General features: G+C 37.0%; 1 long non-coding RNA gene across 1 annotated transcript; it reads right to left on the bottom strand.

Annotated features, from left to right (window-relative positions):
• Window positions 1–1,855: 1,855 nt before the first annotated feature.
• On the bottom strand, window positions 1,856–7,606 carry LOC142652810 (uncharacterized). The gene is made up of 3 exons (XR_012847936.1): window positions 7,526–7,606; window positions 2,567–2,646; window positions 1,856–1,913 (listed from the first exon to the last, which is right to left on the bottom strand). It is a non-coding gene; the product is annotated as an uncharacterized LOC142652810 (long non-coding RNA).
• Between the last annotated feature and the right edge of the window lie 315 nt (window positions 7,607–7,921).

Here is a 7,921-nt window from a genome sequence, read left to right as displayed (position 1 = left end):
TCCTGTAACTTTAACTGGATTGTATATTTAAATAAAACAGGTATAATTTGTTTGCTCGTTTAAACCTTCAGGCTGTACGCAAGCCAGTCTGTAAATCCATTGGGCCTCTTTGCGCAGAATGAGGTTATCCCAATCCCCTCCCCGTTTAGGAGGACGTACCAGTTCAATTGCCTGAAATTTCAAACATTCTGCCCTGCCTTGATGTTTTGCATGTACATGTTTTGATATGGAGGTATCTCTCGAATTTGTAACATCTCCAAGCATCCGATAAGGGTGGGAACATTGTGGTTATGAGTCGAGAAGACTATAAGAAAATGTGTGAGGACATTTTGCTCGATCCTGACTATTACACCATTCTAAAATATAACCCCACAGCAGTGTTCAAGAAGGAGCTTTTAGGTATCCTACGGGATGCAAAGAGCAGGTCCCTGATCAGTGCTAGTGAATTCAACTTTTTATTTCCACAATTTCCTATCATGGCATGCTTTTATAGCCTGCCAAAAATCCACAAAGGGTATCCTCCCCTACGTGGTAGACCCATTGTATCAGGTATTAACAATCTAACCCAGAATGTGAGTACATATATAGACCAGGTGCTGCGTCCGTTTGTACTAGGTCTCACATCATATGTACGTGATACCATGGATGTTTTAAAACAAATTGAGGGTATCACATTGGAACAAAATACATTTCTGGCCAGTTTGGATGTAGAGGCTTTGTATTCCTCCATTCCACATAGACTTGGCTGTGAAGCAGTGGAATATTTTTTAAAATCAAGGGGCACTCAATATGTGGCTCATAACCAGCTTGTTTTGCAATTACTACACTTTGTGTTAGAAAGGAATGTATTTATCTTTGAAGACCGCATTTTTCATCAGCAACGTGGTACAGCAATGGGGAGTCCCACTGCTCCCACCTATGCAAACTTGTTTCTTGGCTGGTGGGAAGAGACAGTGGTCTTTGGGGATAAATTTGTTAAATTGACTTCATCAATAGGTATCTGGATTAGATATATTGATGACGTGTTGTTGCTTTGGAATTCCACAGTGGAGGAATTCAATAACTTTGTGGCAGCCCTTAATGTAAACGATCTAGGGCTCAGGTTCACATGTGAAATCAGTGATCAGGAATTATCTTTTTTAGATCTTAAGATAATCAAAACTAAGTAAGGCGCAATACGTACAAAAGTACACCGTAAGGAAACAGCAACCAATAGTTTCCTTCAATGGAACAGTTGTCACCCTTATCCCCTATCGGCTTCTAGCCAACCGACACTTATCTTGCAACAAAGCAACCAATTTTCCATAATAAAAAGCCTAATAAACAAGTACCTGCCAATCCTCATGGAGGACGATACATTACGCACAATTCTGTCAGGAGGCTGCAGGATAGTAGCAAAAAAAGCTTCCTCTCTGGGCAATATTCTGTCTCCCTCGTTATATACACCCAATACTAATACGACAACGACATGGTTAGAGACTAAAGGCTTCTACAGATGTGGCCAATACCCATGTAAAACCTGCTCCTTTGTACATCCAACAAAAAATTTCAGCAATTCTACAGACACAGATATTTTTTCAATTCAAAATTACATCAACTGCAACTCAGAATCAGTTATTTATCTAATAGAATGTACTTTATGTAGACTGAAATATGTTGGGTGCACAATCAGAAAATTCAAAACGAGAATCCTAGAACACCTGAGCTACATTAGAAATGCAAATTTAGTCAATATATCAAACGCTGCCAAGCATTTTATTACCAATCACAACAGATCTACCAATACTTTCCGCTGCTACGCAATTGAAAAAATACAGCCACCAAAGCGAGGTGGAGACATTAAACACAAAACTCACCTAAGAGAAGCGTATTGGATATACAGGCTAAATACAAGATACCCAGAAGGCCTAAATCTAAGGAAAGAATTGATGTATCTTTATTAATTTATTCATAACGCATTGGGTTTCATAATACCATTATGCTGGGTAAATTAAATACAAGCCATTATCTCCAAACCAATACGAGGTATCTATACATTTCCATTTTTGGAATTTTTAACCTTACACTCCACCAATGTACAAACATAACATGTGCTTTTTGTTCTGTACAAACATAAAACCACCCACTTAAACATTTATTTTGTATTCCATGTCAGTGTTAGTTCCCTCACGATGCCAGACTAGTTGTGGTCCAATTTACACTCCCTCACATCCCTATCCTCGATAATGACAATCAGAGCCCCGTTTCTCACTGTTATTATTTCCAAACCCAGCATACAGCTTCACATGCCAATGCAAAACTAATGTCAATATTTATTGATATAAAAATAATATTATGAAACAAATCCTCAAACTAATCAACATATATTTAGAGCAAGTACATAGTACTCCTACTGTAATAGATAAAACAGCCAATAATTCAAAGGAAAACAACACGTGCATACGACATCACCGATCGTTAAAAAAGAGATTAAAACAATTTAATAACTACATTTTACGAAACAAAGGGTGATTCACATACTGATTATCACCACATAAGATCATAATTATCCATAAATTTCACTTACCGATGAGTGATGACATTCCCGGACAAGAAGAGAGTTTGGATTGTTTGGCTGCGCTCCATAGTCGTCTCCCAAAGTGAGGCCTGGAACGCAAATAAACCAAACAAAACTTTAATAACATAACACAATTACACATTGTTACATCATCTCCTTAAAAAATTCCTGGAACACAAATAAACCAACCAAAACTTTAATAATAATGACAATTACACGAGTTGAGAAGTCCTTTAAGCATCTTCACAAACTTACCTATGAAAAAAGAATATTAGTTAAATAGTTATAATGAATGTATCATGAACATATATAACTATATCTTTTTGTTATACTTACCAATTACCTACGTACGGTAGTAAGAGTTCTACGCTCGACATATGCGTTCCACCACATTACAACTGTGGAACGCAATCACTTCCTCACTCACCAGCTGTTGCTAGTATCATGACCCATATAAGACAGCGCGCTCTTTTTGAAAAATAATTACAGCCAAGTCTAAGGACGCAGCGACGTCCGAAACGCGTAGGCCACAGAGGATACCCTCTTCCCACTTTATCTACACCCTGGACCTATACCACTGGACTTTCCATTTTAACCCAGGACATTAAACTTGGAAACGTCGTTTCTATTTTAAATGCACCACAGCGCTGGATCCTACCTCCTATCCCCCATTTTGTCTATTTGAATCCGTGTGCCGACACGGGGAACCGGGCGCTGTCAACGACACACAGGAGTGTGTCAGGTGAGCTGGAGGATTCCTCCACACGCTTTCTTCTTTTGGATACAATTATCGGTTAAGTGTCTCCTCACGAGCTCCCACATTCATAACCAGTGAAGACTCTACATTGTTGCATATATTATCCTCCAAATGTTATTTGGTGCATGATGAAGTGGTGTTAAAATACAAATAATTTCTATCATACAATATATAAGGCCACAACCTTTCAAGAAAACTGTTTACTAGGAACTTTGTTGCACCAACTGAATTTCCAGACAAAAAACGCAACCTGGCTTCAGCAACACAGTGTGTTTGTTTTTAATCCACTATTCACATTGTATCCATACCTTGAAGGAAATCGTATCAATTTTTCTCTTTATCTACCTATATTATGACTCAAGACAGCAAGCACACTCGCTTGGAATTAGCTGAAAAAGTGTTTGGTCATCATGACCACCCTCCCGAAAAAAATAAGGACATGGAAGATCTGTTTCATAAACTGGAGAAAGACCTTGCACAGCAAGCAAAAATCTGGTGGGACTTAACCACCTTAAAGAATTACATATCCAAAAATATGATCCCCAGAGGATTACGACTTAGAAAAACACCAAGTTTCCTTTATAATGAAGAATTCCTAAATCAATGGAACCAAATTCTTTCAACCTGCTCCCTCAACCTAATGAAATTAATAACGGAGCAAGAAGAACTCAAATTAAAAGAATTAGATGCCCATATACTAGAAACAAAAAAATCTTTAGAAATATTTGCCAACTCTCCTCCTTATGAACTTCTTCACAACAGAACCTCAGCGGCCATTGACAAATTAGACCATGCAATCGCAGAAACAAAGAAAAACAAATTTCAACGTGACACAAAAGATTATAACAATAATGAAGTATATAATTGGAGCAACAAAATAAGAAACTATAGCAGACCAAGACCGATCCTAAAGAAAAGGAACCAACAATTTAAAGAATACAGAGATCTACCAAATAGAGTCAGCTTCAGCTCGACCGAATTAGAATCTGCAGATGGCACCTCTGAAGATGAAATTATTCACACTTGTCCCCGTCCCAATTACAATTCAAAAAACGGGGAAGGAGGGGCGGTAGGAAACATAAGCCGCACAAATCAGGAACAAAACCGTCGCCTCCGCCCAAGAAAATATCCACAGTACCGTTAACCAATGTTACTAATCTATCTTCTACAGTGTTAACTCCGGAGCAGAACGAAGCCTTAACCTTGGGACTCAATTTTGCCCCCAGAAAATTTTTTAACCTATTCAATACTATACTCGATATAAACAAATTTATACGAAATTTAACGGTTAAAAAACACTTTTTTCAAAATGAAACTGATTCGGACTCCACGTCAATGGAATCAACAACCACAACCACATTGGCAGATGAAATCAGATCCACAGCAACGATCACCTCAATACCTAAAGATTTCACTTTTCAAGAACTTTCAACCATGGTATCTCTGGACCTGTTACGTGACGAAACGGAAAACCAAACCATCACCATGGCACACAATTTTACCACCTCAAATCCGAAGTTTTATCCTACCAACTCACGCACTGAGTCAATGGACCGTTTCCAAACCGTCATTGAAAAAGAGTTACACAATCTTGCAGATAGTCTCAAAAACAAACAACCAAAAACGAACATGTCAACAAAACTTAAAAAAGCAGTCAAATCGCTACAAGAAAACAAGGACATAACCATCAAAATGTCAGACAAAGGTGGCAATGTCACAGTTTTGAATAAAAAAGACTATGAAGAATCTATCACCAACATGCTACAGGATAAAACTACCTACCAAATCTTAACAGGAAATCCCGTTGATACTATCAAATATCGCATGAAAGATCTATTGGAATATGGTTTACAAAATGGTTTCATTACTCAGAAACAAAAAGAATATATGTACATTGAAAAACCAATTACCCCCATAATCCACGCGTTACCCAAGGTTCACAAACAAATAGTACCTCCACCCATGAGACCGATTGTCTCTGGGATAGGATCAATTTTGGAAAAGCTATCTGAATGGCTTGACAGCTTATTACAGCCGCTAGCACAAAATACACCTGGTTTCCTGAAGGACACAAAACATGTCCTGAACCTATTTCACAATAAAATTTGGGAAGAAAATTTTTCCTGGCTTACATGTGATGTCGTGTCACTGTACACGTCAATTCCCCATGAAATAGCTTGTACTGCTCTGAAATTTCATCTGAAGAAATATAGTACTTATGAAACAAACTTTCAAACTTACATACTAGAAGTACTTATGTTCCTACTAACTAACAACTATTTTCAATTTAACATGAAATACTACCTACAACTTAAGGGTGTATCCATGGGGGCCAAGTTTTCCCCATCGATAGCCAATATAGTAATGTCATGGTGGGAACATTTTCATATTTTTTCGCCAAATAATGTGTACAGTAACTACATTGAATGGTACAGTAGATATATTGACGATATTCTGATCATTTGGAAAGGAGCTAGTAACATCATACCTGAATTTATAGCAGCACTTAATAACAACCAGTGCAACTTAAAATATACCTACCATCATGATACCTCACACATTATTTTTCTAGATCTAGAATTGAAAGGAGACGAAGGTTTTCCTATCACAACAAAAACATATCGAAAACCAACAGCTACCAATAATATCTTACATGCAAAAAGTGATCATACAGTACACACCATCAGAGCCATACCATTAGGAGAATTGCACAGGGCCAAACGGAATTGTACCAGTCAAGAACTTTTTGAGTTAGAACAAAAATCAATACATTCAAGATTACAAGAACGCGGTTACCCTAAATGGACACTGACTAGAGCCAGTAACATCATCAAACAAAAATCTAGAAATCAACTCCTAGAACAATCAAAATCTACAAATATTAAACAAGAACCTCTATCGGCTTCTAGCCAACCGACACTTATCTTGCAACAAAGCAACCAATTTTCCATAATAAAAAGCCTAATAAACAAGTACCTGCCAATCCTCATGGAGGACGATACATTACGCACAATTCTGTCAGGAGGCTGCAGGATAGTAGCAAAAAAAGCTTCCTCTCTGGGCAATATTCTGTCTCCCTCGTTATATACACCCAATACTAATACGACAACGACATGGTTAGAGACTAAAGGCTTCTACAGATGTGGCCAATACCCATGTAAAACCTGCTCCTTTGTACATCCAACAAAAAATTTCAGCAATTCTACAGACACAGATATTTTTTCAATTCAAAATTACATCAACTGCAACTCAGAATCAGTTATTTATCTAATAGAATGTACTTTATGTAGACTGAAATATGTTGGGTGCACAATCAGAAAATTCAAAACGAGAATCCTAGAACACCTGAGCTACATTAGAAATGCAAATTTAGTCAATATATCAAACGCTGCCAAGCATTTTATTACCAATCACAACAGATCTACCAATACTTTCCGCTGCTACGCAATTGAAAAAATACAGCCACCAAAGCGAGGTGGAGACATTAAACACAAAACTCACCTAAGAGAAGCGTATTGGATATACAGGCTAAATACAAGATACCCAGAAGGCCTAAATCTAAGGAAAGAATTGATGTATCTTTATTAATTTATTCATAACGCATTGGGTTTCATAATACCATTATGCTGGGTAAATTAAATACAAGCCATTATCTCCAAACCAATACGAGGTATCTATACATTTCCATTTTTGGAATTTTTAACCTTACACTCCACCAATGTACAAACATAACATGTGCTTTTTGTTCTGTACAAACATAAAACCACCCACTTAAACATTTATTTTGTATTCCATGTCAGTGTTAGTTCCCTCACGATGCCAGACTAGTTGTGGTCCAATTTACACTCCCTCACATCCCTATCCTCGATAATGACAATCAGAGCCCCGTTTCTCACTGTTATTATTTCCAAACCCAGCATACAGCTTCACATGCCAATGCAAAACTAATGTCAATATTTATTGATATAAAAATAATATTATGAAACAAATCCTCAAACTAATCAACATATATTTAGAGCAAGTACATAGTACTCCTACTGTAATAGATAAAACAGCCAATAATTCAAAGGAAAACAACACGTGCATACGACATCACCGATCGTTAAAAAAGAGATTAAAACAATTTAATAACTACATTTTACGAAACAAAGGGTGATTCACATACTGATTATCACCACATAAGATCATAATTATCCATAAATTTCACTTACCGATGAGTGATGACATTCCCGGACAAGAAGAGAGTTTGGATTGTTTGGCTGCGCTCCATAGTCGTCTCCCAAAGTGAGGCCCGGAACGCAAATAAACCAAACAAAACTTTAATAACATAACACAATTACACATTGTTACATCATCTCATTAAAAAATTCCTGGAACACAAATAAACCAACCAAAACTTTAATAATAATGACAATTACACGAGTTGAGAAGTCCTTTAAGCATCTTCACAAACTTACCTATGAAAAAAGAATATTAGTTAAATAGTTATAATGAATGTATCATGAACATATATAACTATATCTTTTTGTTATACTTACCAATTACCTACGTACGGTAGTATAGAGTTCTACGCTCGACATATGCGTTCCACCACATTACAACTGTGG

The sequence above is a fragment of the Rhinoderma darwinii genome, chromosome 5 (assembly GCF_050947455.1).
Source record: "Rhinoderma darwinii isolate aRhiDar2 chromosome 5, aRhiDar2.hap1, whole genome shotgun sequence".
NCBI classification, from domain to species: domain Eukaryota; kingdom Metazoa; phylum Chordata; class Amphibia; order Anura; family Rhinodermatidae; genus Rhinoderma; species Rhinoderma darwinii.
This window is presented reverse-complemented; position numbering and strand designations above follow the sequence as displayed.